Here is a 20922-nt window from a genome sequence, read left to right as displayed (position 1 = left end):
GGATCTAAACATGAAAATCACATGGTCATACCCCTTACAGAGCTCAGAGTTTAGTGCAGAATGTGGATAAATATCTATGGTACTGTGTGCTGAGAGCAACTGTAAAGCAAGTTCCAAGACAGAAGGAATCTTCTGGGCTTCGTGTTAGACACAATGCCTCTGGAAGGCCCTCTTACCTGCAGGCTGATGTGGGCCTAGCTCTAGCTCCTGTTCTGCTAAATGAGACCTGAGTCTAAAGATCACAGATTATCTCATATCTGGAGCCATGCCTGCTGTCTGAAATTTCCTTGTGGTTACCAAGTTACTGGTCTGGTCCCTACAGGCCCATTAATTATTATCCATCCCACACGGCTACTTCTGGAGCAGACACTGGGTAGGTAGTGTCAGGAACGGCACAGCATGTGTTTGTCTCCAATCATCTTTGAAACAGGCCTGCTCCCATTTGGCTGGTGCTGGGGAAGCAGCACCTTCGCTTCCTGGTTTCTGTTCTACCCTTTCCCTCAGCCCTGTCTGCCAGGCCCAGCTGGTCAAAGAGCTCAAAGGGCGAGACATTGGCATGGGAGAGACCCGAAGCTCAAGAAATGAGCAGTAATGTCACAGCCTGGATGGGAGGGGAATCTGGGGGAGAATGGATACGTGTGTATGCATGGCTGAGTCCCTCTGTGTTCACCTGAGACTATCACAACATTGTTAATTGGCTGTATTCCAATATAAAATAGAGTTAAAAAAAAAAAAAGAAATGATCAATAAATAGTACATCATAATCACGGATAATTCAGCAGCCCATGAAAATAGATGACCCTGGAGGGCTGCTGTGATGTTTAATAAATATGCCGTCTCTGACTCTGAGTGGTTCTTTCTGTGTTAGTCTTTGGGGGAAAACAATCCTTGCTACATGCAAAAGTATAAAAGACAGTCTGTTGAAAAGACGAAAAAGGAGCTTCTGTTTTAGACAAAGCTTGTGAAGGTTCAAGGATCGCTTATCTATTGGTCCAACTGAGTTTCAGTGGCTTAAAAATAAAAGAAAAATAAATACAGGTATTCTGGTCTTCTCATTCTACTTAAAGGCACATTTCCTAAGATTTTCTTCTCCAGTTGGAAATAGGAATTGAGAACTATTCAGAAGAGATACTAGATAAGACTAGAATTTCAGTAACCTGAAGATAAAACCTATTCTTAGAAGTAAATGCTTGGTTCCAAAAGGTCTCTGAACACCATGGAGCAAGAAAGAAACCAGTTACTGGCTCAGATAACATAATGCTGCTGCTGCTGCTAAGTCACTTCAGTCGTGTCCTACTCTATGTGACCCCATAGACAGCAGCCCACCAGGCTCCCCTGTCCCTGGGATTCTCCAGGCAAGAACACTGGAGTGGGTTGCCATTTCCTTCTCCAATGCAGGAAAGTGAAAAGTGAAAGTGAAGTCGCTCAGTCGTATCCAACTCTTAGGGACCCCCATGGACTGCAGCCTACCAGGCTCCTCCATCCAAGGGATTTTCCAGGCAAGAGTACTGGAGTGGGGTGCCATTGCCTTCTCCAGATTACATAATAACTAGCATGTATTAGGTGTTTGGGCTTCCCAGGTGGCGCTAGTGGTAAGGAACCCACCTACCAATGCAGGAGACATAGGAGATATGGGTTCGATCTCTGGGTGGGGAAGGTCCCCTGGAGTAAGGCATGGCAACCCACCCCAGTATTCTTGACTGGACAATCCCATGGACAGAGGAGCCTGGTGGGCTACAGTCTATGGGGTCACAAAGAGTCAGACATGACTAAAGTGACTGAGCACACACGAACGTTAGGTGATTATTATAGTCAGGCACGATTCTAAATGCTGTATATGTATACTAATTTATTTATTCTTGTAGGACATAAAAGATTAGCAGCCCCTTCAGGTTCTGGTATGTTCTAAGATGGGGTTAACCCAGAAACTGTCACGGAAAGACAGATTCAGCAAAAAGACAGCAGCCAATATATTAGAATCAAAGTCCCTGTGGCTTAGCGGTAGTGACTGGACATTGTGCCCTTGGGGAAAAATTAATGAGGTCAGAGCAGACTGGGCGAGATCAGGTCTGGCCCTTTTGCCACAGAGCCTGGATTCAGAGATGGTCTGATGGGGAACCAGGCAGACAGTGCAACTGAGGCATTCAGCCATGGGCCCGGGCCAGAAGGGCACAGTTTGGGTTGAGAATACGGACTTGCCTGATGAAAGCCAGAGGTTGGCAGAAGGGATGAGGGAGCCGAGAGGAGCCTCAGCCCCTGGGACAAAATTGAGGTGCTTTTTATAGAGCGCTGGGTTTGGGATGCTCCGGGGGACCCCGGGAAGGCCTTGAGGGTCCCCAGCACTTTTGGAGATACCCTGCTGTGATTTGATGACTCTAGCAAAGGAGGGGACGAGCTACAAGAATGACCACAGCAGGGAGAAGTTGTGCTGGGTTTCATCCCAGCACCAAGCATAAGATCTTATCCCCTTGTCAGAGACTTATCCCCTAAAGGCAGAGAATTATGCTTTATTTGGTGGGCTTTGCTGAGGTCTTAAGCCTAGGAGGCAGCCTCTCAGGTAGCTCTGTGGGACTGCTCTGAGGTCATAAAGGAGGAGTCAGGATATATAATTTTTGCAACAAAAACCATGAATTTAGGAATATCAAAAGATGACTGTTAATTAAAGAAAAGCAGCATCTCAAATGGATGAAAGTAACCCTTTTCTGTGGATGGGAAGATTGAGGTGTCTGCGCTCCCTGAAGCCATCCCTCTGACGTGCACCCAAACTACACAGGGCCGGTACCCAGCTTTTTCTCGGTCCCAAGACCCCTCAGGTGCCCCGCGGTGGGGCGGCTGTCTTGGCTGAGGGCTTGATGCTGCAACATCCTTGGTTTACAAGGCAGATGCCGTGCTTCAAGCCTTAGAGGGCTAGTCTAAACTGTGATTCAGTCTTCTTTTCTATTCGTTCTGGGATTCTGATTCTTAATAGTGCTGACTTCTGGCATCTCTATTGTTATGATTGCTAGGGGGTTTTGGTGGTTTAAACCCTACCTGGCTTGTACCAATAGGTACTAATGCCAAGCATTAACCACTAAGCTCATAGCCTTGTTATGAACCAGGAGGTTGCAAGTTACTGCTGGAAACCCGTGTGTTTGGGGCTTTGTGATATCCTTTAGTTCCTAATTCCCTAAATCTAGATAAAGCATTGGCAGACTTCTTCTGTAAAGGGCCAGATGGTAGATATTTTAGGTTTTGCTGGCAACGCCCAGTTCTGCCGTATAGTGGGTAGCAGGAATGAACAATAAAACAAATGCGGTTGGCCGTGTTTCAATAAAACTTTATTCACAAAACAAGTCGCCATCGGTTTGGCATGTGGGCTCCCATTGCTGACCAGATATAAATAAACACACAGGCGAACAAACAGGTAAATAACTTTCATGCTCTTCACAAGCAATTTTATTTAAAAATTTTAAATTGTCTTTTCCTGAAGAATGGGGAAAGGAGGACCCGTTTTGCCTGCGGAACTGTGTCACTGTCATTTCCCTTCTATCTCACGTTGTGACTTTGTGACTTTGGAAACTAACAGCCTTAAACCAAACTTCATGCCTGCTTTTAAGATACAGAAAGAACGTGTTGTTCCAGGCTTCCTTTAAAGAGAGGGGCCCCCTTTGCTATCCCCACCCCCCAGGCTAGTGAAGTTCTTTGCTTGCAGATGGCCACTGGTGCGAGTTGAGGAGCGTCTCTGAGGCAGTCTCTGTCTTCTTTCTCCCACGTTAATGCCAACAATGACCAACTAAACAGCTTTTGGGATTTTACCTTCTAGGGTGACATCCACATGAAGAACAACAGATTTAAAGACAGGACAAAGACCATTTCTTCCAAAACTGGAAGCAGACTAAAACAGAAATCAAGTGAAACAGTAGAAGAGAGTTTTTCTTAGAAGATCAAGTCTAAGGGTGAAACGTGTACACTCTCCTCATTTAAGGAGTGAAGATACTCAGACTAGTGGGCAAAGCTTGACTGACTCTGAATTCTCCTCAGCAGTTAGCAAATCCACACCTGTTATTGCTTGCATTGTGTCCCCCGCCCCCAAAGAGATGTTGAAATCCTAACCCTTGGTACTTGGGAACGTGATCTGATTTGTGATAAAGGTCTTTGGAGATGTGATCAAGGTAAGTTGAGGTCATTAAGGTGGTACCAATCCAACACCCTGAGGGAAGTTTGGACACACACACACACACACACACAGGAAAATGCCATGAGAAGACACAGGGAGACACTGGGAGAAGGTGGTCACGGAGTCATGGAGTTTCAAGTCAAGAAACGCCGAAGACGGGTGGAAGCCTCCAGCAGCTGGGAGAGAAGCACGGAACAGATGCTCCCTCGCAGCCCTCCTGAGGGAACCAACCTTCCTGGCACCTGGATTTTGGACCTCTTGCCTCCAGAACAGTGAAAGAATACTTTTCTATTGTTGTGAGTCATCCAAATTGTGGTCATTTGTTATGACAGCCCTAGAAAACTAGTCCACCGCCTGTGGACTCAGATAAATCCTGTGCAGGGCTCCCCTCTGCTCATGTTTGCCAAACACCCCCTTCCTCCTATTTAGATGCCTCAGGAATGGAATACATTTAATAACTCTGCCATCAGATGCAACGGGCTGCACTCTGGGTTTAGTTTGACTGATCTTTCAGATAATCTGGGACTTTTAAAGTCTGATGGAAGTGAGCATTTTAATACCCATCCTCTTTTTGTTCTGTGAACTCAGGGACGATGCCGAAGGCGGTTTGGCAAACAGTCAGCCACTGGTAGTATGACTGCAAAACCTGATATGTCAGCTATTGTCCTCCTGTATTAGCAGCATCTTTGGGTGCCATGAACTCATGAAATATAACAAAGCAGTGTATTGTCTAAACTCTTCTGAATATGTGGCTGGTGTTCACATAACTCCCTTTGTCTTGGTCTGTGCCTGTCAAACGGGAATTCTCTGGTGTCTTTGTTTCCCTGTGGAGCTTTCCTCTCTAATCTGGTCCGTGTTTGATGACATGCACAGAAAGGGCACCACGCACCTGGCATACCCAGGTCACGACAAGCACTGCTGAGCCGTCCTGCAGTCTCCGCACTCCAGGCGGAAGGGAAGGAAATTTTCCAGGAAGAAGACTTGTCACAGCTATCACATTTAGCCTGTAATACGTACGTGCCAAACCCTCCTCTAGGCACTGACAGAATATAACTCTTTCCGTTCTCACGGGTACCACTTGAGGCAGGTATCCTCATTCAACTGCCCAAGCATCTGAATTGCAGGGATGGTAAATAAAACCTGCTGGTCACAAGACTGGTCAGGGCTGGAGCTGAGCCGAGGAACCCAGGGTGACTAGCTGCAAAGTCTTAGCTTTCACAATCACTCTGTTGGCTTCCTGGCTGGAAATACTCCCATCCTGAATCTGAATGCTGTGATTTTTTTTTTTTTCCCACTGAAAACTAGTCTTTCTATCCTTTTCAGCTAATGCAAACTTTGGGTTTATGTCCTTGCCCAAGGTTATGGGGTCATCTTTGGAGGAAGGGGAGAGGATGAGCTGGCCCCTGGAGCCCAGCTTGAGGGAGTCACAATGGGTGGTGGTATAGAGGTCTCTCCATCTTGGAATGAGGAAAACCAGGTGTGCACCATCTTCCAGCAGTTACATTTCCTCCAGCTAGGCCCACTCACCAGAAATCCCTGTTGCTGTCGTTGTTCAATCGCTCAGTGGTGTTTGACTCTTTGTGACCCCATGGACTACGCATGCCAGGCTTCCCTTCACTATCTCCCAGAGTTTACTCTAACTCATGTCCATTGAGTTGATGATGCCATCCAGCTATGTCATCCTCTGTTGCCCCCTTCTACTCCTGCCCCCAATCTGTTCTAGCATCAGGCTAAAAATGGAATATTTTACTTTAAAAAATCATGATATTATATGATAACATTAGTGACAGTGACCATTTGGAGATCTACTCACTTCCTTACAGAATACACACATTTTGGCAGGGGATGTCAGAGACCCAGGAAGGGAGGGCTAGGTCCAGTGCCTTGTTGTCCCACAGACCAGCATCTCCACCAGCTGGAGTGGGCAGGAGAGAAGAGAACTAAGGGAAAGGATGGTCAGAAATGCTTCGAGAGCAGGGTTTCAATCCCATCTTCCCCAACACCTCTCCCTGTCAATTAAAAAAAAAATTAACTTCTTTTATCTTAAAATAACTTTCAGAGATAATATAACCTATTATACAATCAGTATAATGTCCCACCTGAAAAATAAAGAAAAAATAAGAGGAACATCAGTGAAACTCGTAATAGTTTGATATCTGTTGCTCGGGAACAACTAAAATCACAGTGATGTAGCCAAATGTTTGCACTCACGTGGAGCCTCTGCAAAGCCACACAGAGGCGGACGCGCTGAATCGAGAGTGTGTGTCTGACTCAGGCATTCCCCATGGCCTTTACAGCAAGAGCTGAGGTCTTCCGGTGGTGAACAAGTCAAGTAGAATCATTACAAAACAAACTACAGTCGTCCTCTGCTTTAAAAAAAAATTATCAGCAAAGCAACATATAATTTTCTTTTTAATTTAGCGGCGTTACTGGGATATTCAGCTTATATCAAAATAGAGCAATAATACTGTGTGCTATTATGGAAAAACAGAGTCGACTCCTGGATCTCTCACCTTCCTGGATTAGTTCCATGGTTAAGCAGGATGTGGTGGTCAAACAACACGATCCTACAGTATAGCACAAAGAAATATATTAGTATCTGATGATAAACAATAATGGAAAAAATATTTAAAAAAGAATGTGTATATATTTATATATATAAGAGAATCGCTTTGTTGTACAGCAGTAATGAACAGAACATTGTAAATCAACTCTACTTCAATAAAAAAATAGGATATATAAACCATCATTAAGTGACTTTTAAAACATAATAAATATTGATAAGATAAAATTAAGAAAAAAAGCAAGCTGGGCCCCTTCTTTGAGTGATGGGATCTGGAGACCCACATGACAGCTGCCACGTGCCACCTGCCAGTGTGGAGACAGGCAGCCACGCCCTTAGATTTTCCCAGCATCCTCTGGGGCTGAAACACTCCATCCAAAGACTCTGAGGTGAGCATGTCTCCGGTCACAGGGCTTCTCTCGCCGCCTTTCCCTCTCTGTGCATTTCCTTTTCCCTCTTCTGTCCCCTACCACGTTCTTCTTCACTTTACTTGCTTCTTACGTTCTCCAGTTCTCTCTTTACCTCGCCCAGACCCTCCCCCTTCAGCAGGAGGAGGTGACAGCCGCTTTCAGGAGTGGAGCTGAGGACTGCTTGTCTCTTGTGGAGAACAGATCTCATCGGGGTGCCCCCTGTGGTTCTCCCAGCCCTGGCCTGATCCTGCACACTCTCTCTCATTTTTCCAGTTCTCAAGTTTTAATCTATAATTTCAACTGTAGACGTCAGACGATACTGTCTGAGGAACGCTGTGATATCAGAACCTTAATTCTTTAATACAGTTTTCATATAGACGCTTAAGCACCAAACAATGGCTAAGATATATTTGCACAAAAACTTACTTATGCGCACTGTGCCAGGTGCTTCAATACACAGTACTGGCTTTGACGTCCGTGTTAACCCCATTTTGCAGACGAGGACTAAGACTTTAGGAAATTAAATGGTAGGCCAAGCTCACAGATCTCATAAATGACAGAACTGGAATGTATGCTTATGTACCAGGTAAAGGAGCACCAGAGAACCAATTTCCCTCCTCAGAGAGCTGAAGTGAATCTGACAGCTGGTATTTACTGGATGGGCTTCCCAGGTGGTGCTACTGACAAAGAACCCACCTGCCATTGCAGGAGACATAAGCGACGTGGGTTCGATCCCTGAATTGAGACGATTCCCTGGAGGAGGGCATGGCAACCCACTCTAATATTCTTGCCTGAAGAATCCCGTGGACAGGGAAGCTTGGCGGGCTACAGTCCATAGGGTCACAAAGAGTCAGACGTGACTGAAGCAACTTAGCACATACCCGTGCATTTGTTGGGCATTGCACACGTCATCAAGTGTGCTACTTGCATTGTCTTATCATCATTATCCCCTTAATAACCCTATAATGATAAGGCCATTGTTAGCATGGCCACCACAGCCTCCCCCTTACAGATAAGGGGCCAGAGGTAGGAAGGTTCAGTAGCAAAGCAGAGGTTCAGACTCAAGCTGACTTCCTAGGGGCCTGGATTCTTTCCCACTAGTCTAAGCTGGTGAACATATTCCCAACATCTGGGATCAGGGAGGAGTGGCATTTGGGCTGAGCTTAGCAAGGAGAAGGGCTTCCCTGGTAGCTCAGATGGTAAAGAATCTGCCTGCAATGCAGGAGATCCGATTCCATTCCTGGGTCAGGAAGATCTCCCTGGAGATGGGAATGGCAACCCACTCCAGTATTCTTATCTGGAGGGTTCCATGGACAGAAGAGCCTGGCGGGCTACAGTCCAAGGAGTCACAAAGAGTCAGACATAACTGAGTGACTAACACTTAGGCAGGAGAGGAATTTCCACTGGCAGAGGTGGGAAAAGGGGTTCTGTGCCTAGAATGGCTGGAGGGGAACAGAGCAGGGGTGTCCCCACAGCTGTGCAAACCCCTGGGAGGAAGGCGGGAGCCTGGGCAGGCAGGCAGCCTGTACTTTCTCCTTTATATTTTAGAGGCATGGGGTTTTTTATTTTTCCTTTTTTTCTCCAGCTGAATATTGAAGGGAATGAACTTTACTGTTGAGCATTTGTAATTGGAATAAATATATCCCTGTCTGTTCTGACTGGCTATTAAATGATGCGCTAGCAGGACTGCTGCCATTCCTCCTGGTGCTCTGGGTGCCGTGTGTACACAGGGGATGGTCTGAAAGCAGGAGCTGGAGTCCAAGTCTGGATCCCACCCTGTGACTTCATCTTCCTCATTCTTCTGCAAGTCTGGGGCAGTCATATGCGCCCCAGCTCATCTTGGAAAGACATGAGGGGGTTCCAAGAGAGAACAGATGTGCAAGGCTTCAGAAGAAAGGTGCTGTGGAACTCAAAGGAGTCAAATCATGTATTACTCTGATGAGTCTGTTCTTTTAGAACATGGCAGTCATTCACAGCAGCCACAGGAACTCAGTGTAGAAACGCCGTGACCTGAAGTAATCTGTCGGGTGCCCTAGCGTTTTCGTGTACATGATATAATTTAATCTTTACAATTGTCCTACGAGATAAGCAGAATGGTTATGATTAACTACCATTTTTACAGAAACCAAACCATTTGTTTAGCAGATGCTGGATTTAGATATAAAACACCAGTTTTCCAACTCTCGATTTAGGCTTCTTTCTAAAGACGATAGATGAGGTCATGAGGGGCTAACCCTTGTTAAATTTTTTGGCAAAATTCAAGGGAGGCCAGAGTATACACTTATAATGCTCTTTTTAAAAAATTTTAATTAATTTTTGGCTTGTTGTTTTGCGGGTTTTTCTCTAGTTGGAGTGGTGGGGGCTACTCTTCGCTGCAGGCTGCAGGCTTCTCGCTGTGGTGGCTTCTCTGGTTGCAGAGCGTGGGCTCTCGGGAGCACGGAGTTCAGTAGCTGCGGCTCCTGGGCGCTAGAGCACAGGCTCAGCAGTTGTGGTGCATGGGCTTCGTTGCTCCACAGCAGGTGGGATCTTCCCAGAATTGAATAGAACCCACATCTCCTGCATTGGAAGGCGGATTCTTCACCAACTGAGCCACCAGGGAAGCCCTACAATCTCTTTGAATGTAGTGCATGATCCACAGAAATACTTGATTTCTAAATCTTTTTTTAAATCCAGTTGGAAGTTTGCCTCTTTTGCGTTGACCCCTGTAGAGAAGTTGCCTCTCCCGCAGGATCCCATGAGGCTCTGCACACACCCTGGGGTTCCCTGCATTGCATCATCCGGCAATTACTTGTTTACACTTCTGTCTCCCAGCCTCTCTCCCACACCCCTCCACCCCTGGGGACTCCCAAGGTCTAGTCATCTTGGGTCCAGCGCCTAGCAGGTTGCTAGACATAACAGTTCAAGATGTATCTTTATTTTTTTCACAAAGTAAAAAATTTGTTTTGACTGCATAACATTTAAAGACATTTAAACAGTAAAGGATATATCCTAAACAAAATAAAGGTTAAAAACACATGGAAAAATAAGAAACAAAGGTGAATGTCAAATCCCCTAAACTATGAGTTAGTGATTATAAAAATATTGCAAGACTAAGTTTAGCTAGGGGTGGTGTTGTCATTTGGGTGTGTGTGTGTGTGTGTGTGTGTGTACACTCATGTGTTGTTTTTAAAAACAATCAAAATTTTTGAGATATTAACCTACTATTATAGATTTCCAATAACAGCTCATAGAATATAGAAATCATCTTTATGCTTTTGAATGTTTCCTTCTGGCCATGTTGAAGTTTAATGATGGCTTAAATGATCATGGACCTTTTATTTTAAACAAAATATAATATTTATATGATTTATTCTCTACAGGAAATAATGTATGCATAAGAATTACATAGCAACCACTTATATTTGAAAAACAATACCTTAGGAATTGTAATTTTATCAGCAAATGTGGCATCAGTGAAAAAAATAGTGGTTAAACTAAAAACAGATAAATTGACTTTTAAAGAGAGAAAACACAGGCAAATTTCCTGTGGCTGTGGATGCACAGGGGCCAGTGAAAGCGGAAACAGAACTGCATGTGACCCTGGGTTCCAGAGTCCTTAACTCTCCTCCTCCCTCGGGGACCTGATGCACTGATCTTTTAGGACCTGTGCCGAGGGCTGCTTGTTGACTGGAAGAATATTAGCTCTCAACTTAGTTCCTCAAAACAACACACATTTATTCTAGTTCTGTAGGTTAGAGGTGTGACTTTGCTCTCTGGTTTCTTTGCATCAAAGTGCGGATGGGCTGGACTCTATCTAATAGAGAGGCTCAGGCTAGGCTCATTCAGGTTGTTGGCAAAACTCAGTTCCTTGCAGCTGTAGGTCCGAGGTCCTGTTTCCTGGCCAGCTGTCAGCTGGGGGCTGGCAGCAGCTTCTCGAGGCCTTTATTCAACCTTTGCACGTGGACAACTGCGACTCGGCGGTGCAGTGAATCCTTCTCCCACCTGGAAATTCCCTGACTTCCTCTCTGACTCTAGTTGGAGAAATTTCTCTGGTTTTTCGAGGTCTCAAGTGACTAGATTGCATCCATCTGGTGAGTCCAGGATAGTCATCGCCTCAAGATCCATAACCTTAATTACCTCTATGAGGTCCTTTTGGCCACATGACACAAGTTATGCACAAGATCCAAACAGTGGGGTGTGGCCATTAATCAGCCCACTCTAGGGCTGCTTGGGGAAATTAGAAATTTACTTCAGCTGATTTTTGCCAGGTACGGCCATTCCCTTGTCTTAGCTCACTGAGCTTTCTTCCGGTTGTCGAAGCTGCCAGCCAGCTCTCTTGAGCTTTTTTCTCATGGAAGATAATCCATCTAGCTTTCCAAGAAGGAAGTTGTAATTCTTTCTCCAGACCTTCAGCCAGACTGTCTTCTGGCTGGAGTTGTGTCTCCAATTCATGTTTCTGATGCTTTTCTACATTTTTGGAAGTTTTTCCTCTAAGAGATAAATTACCTCCTCAGCTGGTTTTCTGCAAAGTTTCACTGTGTGTTCTTGACACAGTTCAGGCAGTATTTGAAGTTCAGTTGAAGTTCTTATCTCTCACCTTTAGGCTGTGAACTTTTAGACATTAAGATACTTGCTCAGTTTGGAAATTTTTCATTTGAACTATAAACTCTTCATCCATCTGATTTTAGTCAAATTATTTAAAATAATTCCTGTTTTTCTCTTTCAAGGAAACATTTAAGCAAGCAGCATTGATAAGTTTCTTCAAATTGACTTCTGACTGATAGTATAAGCAGCTGTGTTCGAATCACTTTTTTCATCTAATTCAAATGTAATCTTCCCTAAACTAAGCAGGCAGATGTATCATCTTCAGTATAGTTTCAGTTAGAGATGTGAACTGGCTCCCTTCATCATTTGAAACTATTTTGTTTTGTAGGATTTGAATATTTTTTTCCCTTTCTTTAATTCCCGCACTTTCTTCCATCTCATAACTTCTTGGATCAGCAGTTTAAGGCTTTCCAGAAGATGAGTGTTTTCATGCAAACCATTCATCATTTCTCTCTGAAGTTGTTCTATATTCTCCCAAGATGCCTATAAGATATTTTTGGTGTGAGTTACCAGGCACTGGGGGATGTTGATGCCTCTTCAACTGACTGTACCTCTGTCCTTGAAGGTGAGCCAATGTCACACCAAGAAATGAGAGGTTGGGGGTCTCGGTTTTCTATCTTTTGTCAGGAAGGCCTATTGTATCCTCAAGTGAAGAGATGAACATATTCAGATTTTTGCCACACGCTTGTAACTTCAGAGGACCAGTCTCCACTAGAGGTGACTCGTGCCTTCTTGGGTCTTGTAAGACGTCTCATCTCTCTGACTTTACTGTAGTATTAATCCCTGGCACGAAACCTTTTGCTTCACTCTTTTCCCCACCTTATAGCTCAGTTGGTAAAGAATCCACCTGCAATGCAGGAGACCCCAGTTCAATTCCTGGGTCAGGAAGATCCACTGGAGAAGGGATGGGCTACCCACTCCAGTATTCTTGTGCTTCCCTTGTGGCTCAGCTGGTAAAGAATCTGCATGCAATGCGGAAGACCTGGGTTTGATCCCCGGGATGGGAAGATTCCCTGGAGAAGGGATAGGATACCTGCTCCAGTATACTGGCCTGGAAAATTCCATGGGCTGTACAGTCCATGGGGCCGCAAAGAGTCAGACATGACTGAGCCACTTTCACTTTTCCCTTCTTAAAGTACACAGGCTCTTTCGAATAAAGAGCAGATACCACACTCAGTGGGAAACTCAGAGAAAACTGAGCACCATTCCCAGCATTCTGACCACACAGGGGGACCCAGCTGTTCCACGGCTGTTGGAAAGATATTCCCGTGGCAGTCAGCAGGCCCTCCATGGCTCCAAAGAACCCTGCAGCTCTGTTGCTGGTTGCCAGTGTCCTGTGAGCCACAACTGATACTCTGCATGGAATCCTGTGGAGTTCTGACCCAAACAAGTGCCTGATATCCAGGGCAGACCATCAGTGGGGCTCGATTCTATAAAACAGGGCTCTCTAACTTTGCACTGCGTGAGCAAAGAGAAAATGCACAAACAGAAAGTAGAATTATGTAATGTGGTGCATTGGGGAAAAATGGAAAAGACTGACTGCAGCCTGAGAAGCACTGGCCTCTGCGGGTTCCATCTGGCAAACCCACAGCCAAATCCCTTCCACTACATCCCAACAGCAAAGAGGAACTGAAGAGTCTCTTGATGAAAGTGAAAGAGGAGAGTGAAAAAGCTGGCTTAAAACTCAACATTCCAAAAACTAAGATCATGACATCCGGTTCCATCACTTCATGGCAAATAGATGGGGAAACAATGGAAACAGTGACAGACTTTATTTTCTTGGGCTCCAAAATCTTGCAGATGTTGACTGCAGGCATGAAATTAAAAGATGCTTGCTCCTTGGAAGAAAAGTTGTAACCAACCTAGACAGCATATTAAAAAGCAGAGATATTACTTTGCTGACAAAGTCCCTGTAGTCAAAGCTATGGTTTTTCCAGTAGTCATGTGTGAATGTGAGAGCTGGACCATAAAGAAAGTCGAGTGCCGAAGAATTGATGCTTTTGAACTCTGGTGTTGGAGAAGACTCTAAGGACTTGAGAGTCCCTTAGACTGCAAGGAGATCAAACCAGTCCATCCTGAAGGAAATCAGTTGTAGTTGTTCATTGGAAGGACTGATGCTGAAGCTGAAACTCCAGTACTTTGGCCACCTGATGCAAAGAACTAACTCACTGGAAAAGACCCTGATGCTGGGAAAGATTGAAGGCAGGAGAAGGGGATGACAGAGGATGAGATGGTTGGATGGCATCACTGACTCAATGGACGTGAGTTTGAGCAAAGTCTGGGAGATGGTGATGGACAGGGAAGCCTGGCATGCTGCAGTCCATGGGGTTGCAAAGAGTCAGACATGACTGAGCGACTGAACTGGACATTCCAACAGCAAACCCGGGAGGCATCAAAGCAGGGCTTGGCCATCACTTGTTCCCTGCTCAGGAGTGTGGCAGAGCATATGGTGGCATGTGCTCCATCCCTAGGGAAGCCCCCCCGCCCCCTAGTGTAAAGTCTCCTCCTGCAGCTTGGAGCCCAGGGCTGCCTGTGGTCACAGGGACCTCTGACCCCTAGAACTCCCTCTCTCATCTGTGTTTGGTCAATGTAGTCAGGGTCAGAGGTCTGACAGACTTCACCAAAGGCACTGACTTATTGAGCTGGATTTCTACTGGAGGATGGGCTTCCCTGGTGGATCAGTGGTAAAGAATCCTCCTGCCAATGGTTTGATCCCTGGGTCAGGAAACTTCCCTGGAGGAGGAAATGGCAACCCACTCCAGTATTCTTGCCTGGAAAATTCCATGTAGGCTGGCAGGCTACAGTCTATGAGGTCACAAAGAATTGGACATGACTGAGTGACTGAGCATGACTGAATGAATTCATCAGAAATCAAAGGGAAGTGACAGTATCTCAATATTTCATGGACTTTTGGTGGAGCCAGTTTGTCCCTGTTCCAGCCAATCCTTGGATGGAGAAGCTCTCCTCCAGGGACCCTGCCACCTCCAGCACATGCCTTCCGCCCTTGCCTGGGATCAGTCTCCCATCCACTGTATCACCTTCAGAAGGGTGCCCCTGGGGAGAGCCTCTGAAGAGTGGGCAGGTCCTTCTTTCAGCTGAGTTTACCACCTTCTATGTTATTTAATGTCACATTTTAGTGTCTCTGGAAGATGTCCTAGTATCTCAGGTCAGGGCTGGTGCTGTCCATCACCCAGGACTGTGACCCGAGTCCTGACTGGTCCTCAGTGTCTTTATCCATGAGGGAAATGAGAGAACCATCAGTGAAGGACTGTCTGGGGGATCTAAAGGGCTCCAGGGTTTGGGCTGCAGGTGCCCTGCTCCCAAGAGTCCCTCTGTCTATGGCTCATTTCTGAACCAAAACAAGTCCTCTGGGGGTCAGGGGGTGGGCTTCAACCTTCTCAGGTTTCTCCATGTGGCCAGGAACATGGCGGCCCTCAAGACGTATTTAAAGAAATGAATGTTGCCTACGAACTCATTCAGCTCCCATGGAATTTAAGGCAGTGGCATCAGAATGGCTGTTAAATCTCAGAACCAAACGTGATGAGACATAGATATGTCTTTGTCTCTATAATCTTCATCTCCACTTGTATTCCTAGCTCAGTCTGCTCCAGCTGGGGCTGCTGTAACAAGGCACCGTAGACCAGGAGGCTCCACAACATACATTCATTTCTCACTGTTCTGGAGGCAGGGAAGTCCTGAGAGTTAGTGTGGTCGGAGTCTGGATGAAGGCCCTATTCCTGGTCCACAGATGGCCATCTTCTCAAGGTGACTTCACAGGGGAACAGGGAGGGCTCACTCCCTCTCTTCTTACAAGGACACTACTCCCATCATGGGGCTCCACCTTCATGACTTAATGATCTCCCAGTCATGACCAACTTAGATAGCATATTGAAAAGCAGAGACATTACTTTGCCAGCAAAGGTCCATCTAGTCAAGGCTATGGTTTTTCCAGTGGTCATGTATGGATGTGAGAGTTGGACTGTGAAGAAAGCTGAGCACTGAAGAATTGATGCTTTTGAACTGTGGTGTTGGAGAAGACTCTTGAGAGTCCCTTGAACTGCAAAGAGATCCAACCAGTCCATTCTAAAGGAGATCAGTCCTGGGTGTTCTTTGGAAGGAATGATGCTAAAGCTGAAACTCCAGTACTTTGGCCACCTCATGCAAAGAGTTGACTCATTGGAAAAGACTCTGATGCTGGAAGGGATTGGGGGCAGGAAGAGAAGGGGATGACAGAATGAGACAGCTGGATGGCATCACTGGCTCGATGGACATGAGTTTGAGTGAACTCCAGGAGTTGGTGATGGACAGGGAGGCCTGGTGTGCTGCGATTCATGGGGTCGCAAAGAGTCGGACACGACTAAGTGACTGAACTGAACTGAACTGAAAGGCCTGCTTCCAAATACCATCACATTAGGGGTTCAACATAGGAATTTTGAGGGGACACAGTCCCCTATTACACATAACATTGTAACTATATATATAAGTACATATATATGTATAAAACTATATATAGGACTTGATTCTACATTTAGCTGGTATTTATTTAGTGATAAATACAGATAGATCTAGCTAGCTACAAAATTTAACAGGATGTATGTTTATATTCATATGTATACACCATTTGACAGAATAAGTATAAACAAATATATTCTATTAAATTATATATAATTATATACTATATATTTATATTCTATATAGTAAGCACGAAATAAATGCTTACCAGCTATTTGCTGAAATTAGTCCTAACCTGCTTTTAAAGGTTTGGCAATGTTAGAGAAAAAGTATGTGATTTAAAAAATTTTAATAGAGAAATAAGTATAGAAATATTATCAACCTTCTAAGAAATTTAAAAGTAAATAGGCAGAGGTAGAGTAAGGTTTGTCTGGATAATTCCCTTTGCCTGTGATGTGTTCTCAGCAATAGAATTCACGATGTCCCATTAGTTTGGAGAGGTTCTTGTTGCCATGGTTGTCACAACAGCCTTCATTATACTCACCTCTTCCTGGGGCAAAGGAAAGCGCTTTGAATGTAGTAGATGTGCAGTAATTGATTATTAAATAAATGAATGGGGCTTCCCTAGTGGCGCAGTGGATGAGAATCCACCTGCCAGTGGAGAGGACACACGTTCCATCCCTGGTCCAGGAAGATTCCCGCACACCACGCCGCAACTAAGCCCATGCACCACAGCTGCTGAACCCTCCTGCTCCCACTACTGAAGCCCACATACCTAGAGCCCGTGCTCCTCAGTGAAGAAGCCTCCACAGTGAGAAGCCCGCACACCACAAAAAAGAGTGGCCCCAGTCAGTAAAACAGACAGAGCCAGTGCCAAGCAGCAGATACCCAGCGCAGCCAAATCTAACTAAACAGACAGAAATCCAGCTGTTTAAAAATAGTAATAACAAAGGACCTTGTGTACGTGCTAAGTCGCTTCAGTTGTGTCTGACTCTGTGTGACCCTACAGGCTGTAGTCCGACAGGCTCCTCCGTCCATGGGATTCTCCAGGCAAGGATATTAGAATGGGTTGTCAAGCCCTCCTCCAGGGGATCTTCCTGACCCAGAGATTGAACCTGCATCTCTTACATCTCCTGCACTGGCGGGTGGGTTCTTTACCACTAGCACCACCTGGGAAGCCCCATAAAGGACCCTATCATTCTTTGAAAATAATTGGAATGGGAATCTAGCAAGCAGTAAGTTACATGGGTTTGTAATTTCATTCACGTGTTCATTCATTTATTCAGTCAACAAAACATGCTGATCCCCTGCTGTGCACCAGGCGTGTTCTAGACGCTGGATGTTCACAGCAGTGCCTGAGACAGACAAGGTCCTCTCTCTCAAGGAACATATTCCCAGAAGGGTGACAGACTGTCAACAAGCCAGTGAGAAGGTACCCAGGGTCGGCAGCTGGTGTGGAGGTGTGAGTCCTGCGAGAGCCGGAGTCCCGGGGCTGCAGGCACAGAAGAGCCGTGGAGAGGGACACCTGCTGGAGAACAGGCCAGAAACACCACAGCCACTCTCTCCCACCTCGGCCCTTCCTGCGTCCTCCCACAGAAGAAATACAACCTCTCATCTGAAGAGCCTGAGTCTGGGTGCTAGTCCCTGGGGGTCAGCTCCTGGAGCACAGAGCCAGGCAGAGACAGAGCGTGATCAGGGCCCAGCGGGGTCAATCAGGAAGCTTCTCACCACATCTGAGCACCCTGAGCGCAGGCTCTAAGTTGGGTTTACCTTTCTTTTCTCCATAGCACCCAGGGAACACAGAACTTGGCAAGGAGCACATGCTTGCTAATTTAATTGTGTGCTGTGGGGTTGGCCCTGCTTGATCTAAATATGCGCTTCAGGCATCGGGCAGGAATCCCATGGGGACTCTGGTTCTTCACTACCCTTGGGGAAACACAGCATCTTGTTCACCATGTATCACAGCAGAGCGCCTGGTACTTGTAAACATTTGCTAAATGCGGATTCTTTTTGCATGCAGAATTTTCTTTGTTACCCATATGCCGAACTCTGATAGGATAAAACATTTCTCAGCTTCAAGCTTGCACTAAATGGAAAGGTTTCATAGAGGTTAGGGAAGAAGATTTGGAGGACAGACTGATTATTTCAGTTTCCTTCCTCCTCTCTCCCTAAGGAATCCTCTCCTGTGATGGTGATGAAGAATTGATGAATTGAGGGGAGAAGGATAAATTAGGAATTTGGGATTAACAGATACACACTGCTGCTGCTGCTGCTGCTAAGTCGATTCAGTCATGTCCGACTCTGTGCGACCAGAGACGGCAGCCCACCAGGCTCCCCCATCCCTGGGATTCTCCAGGCAAGAACACTGGAGTGGGTTTCCATTTCCTTCTCCAGATACACACTACTCCATGTAAAATAGATAAACAACAAGGACCCACTGTATAACACAGGGAACTGTACTCACATCTTGTAACAATCTATGATGGAAAAGAATCTAAAAAAGAATATATATATATATTCTTTTGTACATGTTCATATATGTATGTATAATTGGATCACTGCTGTACATCGGAAACTAACATAAGAAAACAAAAGAATCGATGCATAGTATTTCCTCTCTTAGACTACATAATGTGCTCTTCCCCCCAAAGCATCATGCATTAGGAACCTTCTTCTATGGCTGGAATGAGAGAAGTTTAGTCACAGAAAAGGACTGTATAGTCCACATTGTCTTAGAAGAAGTGTTTTAATAAAATCAAGAAGAGTTTAGAGCATTCTAGAAGTAGAAGGACAAGGAAACCTGAGGGGGGGAGAGGTAAGGGGGGCAATTCTGATATTAGACCAGTTTCCTTGAGTTCATTGGCACCAGCTTTATGCAAATACCCGAGGCTTACAGAACCCATTAAATGTATGCTGGAGACCCATAAGAGCCCCGAATTGAGAAAAGGCTGTAAGAGCTGTCTGCGCTTGTCCTTCAGAAGGGAAGAAGCAAGATCTAAGGAGGGGGCTGAGGGCAAGACCTGTGAGCCCGGAAGCGGGTGGACGGAGCGCATGCTGCCGCGTGAGCACAGAGAGAGGGGCACTGGGAAGCTCCTTGCTCCCTGGACAGGCGGGGTGGGAGATGAGAGCTACGGTTTCCAAAGGGTAATCCTTCATCGTGTAGAGACAACACTCTGGGAAAGCTTTTCTTTTTCCCTCCCAGGCTCACCTGAAGCCTCTTTCCCCAGCTCCTGAGCATCCAGGAGGGCCACGTGCCTACTTCTAGCCGAAGTGATATAGATGCAATTGACATAAATCACTTCCATCCCTAGCCCACCAAACATTCATCCGGCTCAGTGTGCCCCCCGACCTTGTTGAGGAGGAATGATATCCTCAAGATGGAAAGAGAATTTCCGAATGTGGAGCCTCTGATGATAACCTAAACGTGAACGCAAAGCAAAGATGGTCAGAAAGGCGGGGGTAAGTTCTCTATTCGTATCACTGGACTCTTCCCTCCTCTGGGTCCGTGTTGCTGGCCGGGATGGGGAGGCAGTGGGAGAAATGTTTGTTACTATGGTCAGAGCCATGCTTCTTCCTTTTTGGCACATCATCCCTTCTGGGCTAAATGAATAATGGTAGTTAACAAGGGTCTTCTTTTTGAAGACTGTGATCACTTCTGAATATCAAGGCAAAGTCCAGATGGAAGATCCGTTATGAGTCAGCCTGACTTACTTTATAAGGCTTTGCTCTGAAAGGGATAAGGAAAGAAATTGCATAGGATCTTTAGGCTAATCTGAGGGTACTGTTTCTGTCCAAAGGTTCAGGAAAAGTGCTTTCTCCTCTGTACCACTCCCTAAAGAGCAGATTTGGTCTGAAACTGGGTGGAAGGTTGGTGCCGGCATGAGGAATAATGCACGTTCCACCCAGGTTCATAAGCCGGCAAAAGGGCTGGGCAGGGTGTTCCCAGGGGCCACTGGTTGGATCCCTCTCTCCCTAAAGGCCCGTTTGTGAAATGGACCTCCTACTGCTCTTCTCTGTACCGCTTTGAAGGGAGGAAAGCAGAGGGGAAGGTCTGAGTATCTTTTCCCCGCTAGTCTTTCTACTTCGTTTGCCAAGCACACTGTGTGCGAAATGGTTATTTCTTTGACACACAAAGGCGTAATTTCATGAAATAACTTCCTGTGTATTATGATTTGGATAGATGGTATATGAACGTCAGGGGAGAGGAGGGCTAACCTGCAGAGAAACTTGGAGCTCTGTGGGGGCTCAAAGAAAATGCGAGGAAACTCTGGGGCCCTTGGCTGGGATGCTCACGATTGGGAATGCCACCTGTTTCTGTTTGGGGCCCAATCCCTGGTGGCTAGCTGGTAAAAAAAAAAAAATCCACCTGCAATGTGGGAGACGAAGGTTCCATCCCTGGGTTGGGAAGATGCCCTGGAAGAGGGTATGACAACCCACTCCAGTATCCTTGTCTGGGAAATTCCATGGACAGAGGAGCCTGGCGGGTTACAGTCCATGGGCTGCAAGAGTAGGACATGACTTAGCGACAAAACCACCACCACTAACTAGTCTCTGTACCTGGTCATGAGACTTGGGGAAGCTTAAGAAAAAGTTATTTCTGCCATTTAGAATTTTCTAGAAATGACTAAGATGGCCTCAACTGAGTTTCAATATTTTACTACTAGGACATCCCCAGTGGTCCACTGGTTAAGTGCCTTCCAATGTAGGGGGTATGGATTCCATACTTGGTTGGGGAGCTGAGATCCCAAGGCCGGAGC

General features: G+C 45.9%; 1 long non-coding RNA gene across 1 annotated transcript in view; it reads left to right on the top strand.

Moving 5' to 3' along the window:
• LOC147346547 (uncharacterized) overlaps nt 1-20922 on the top strand; it is a 34703-nt gene that overhangs the window by 13051 nt on the left and 730 nt on the right. The window contains exon 2 of the long non-coding RNA XR_015152945.1: nt 19477-19624. This is a non-coding gene — a long non-coding RNA (uncharacterized LOC147346547). The remainder of the gene's footprint in view (nt 1-19476; nt 19625-20922) is intronic.

This window comes from Bos grunniens, chromosome 23 (assembly GCF_055505025.1).
Source record: "Bos grunniens cultivar Pamir isolate PY7600 chromosome 23, Bosgru_T2T1.0, whole genome shotgun sequence".
Classification (NCBI taxonomy): Eukaryota; Metazoa; Chordata; class Mammalia; order Artiodactyla; family Bovidae; genus Bos; species Bos grunniens.
The sequence above is the reverse complement of the archived record's forward strand: the minus strand, read 5'-3'. Positions and strand labels throughout refer to the sequence as shown.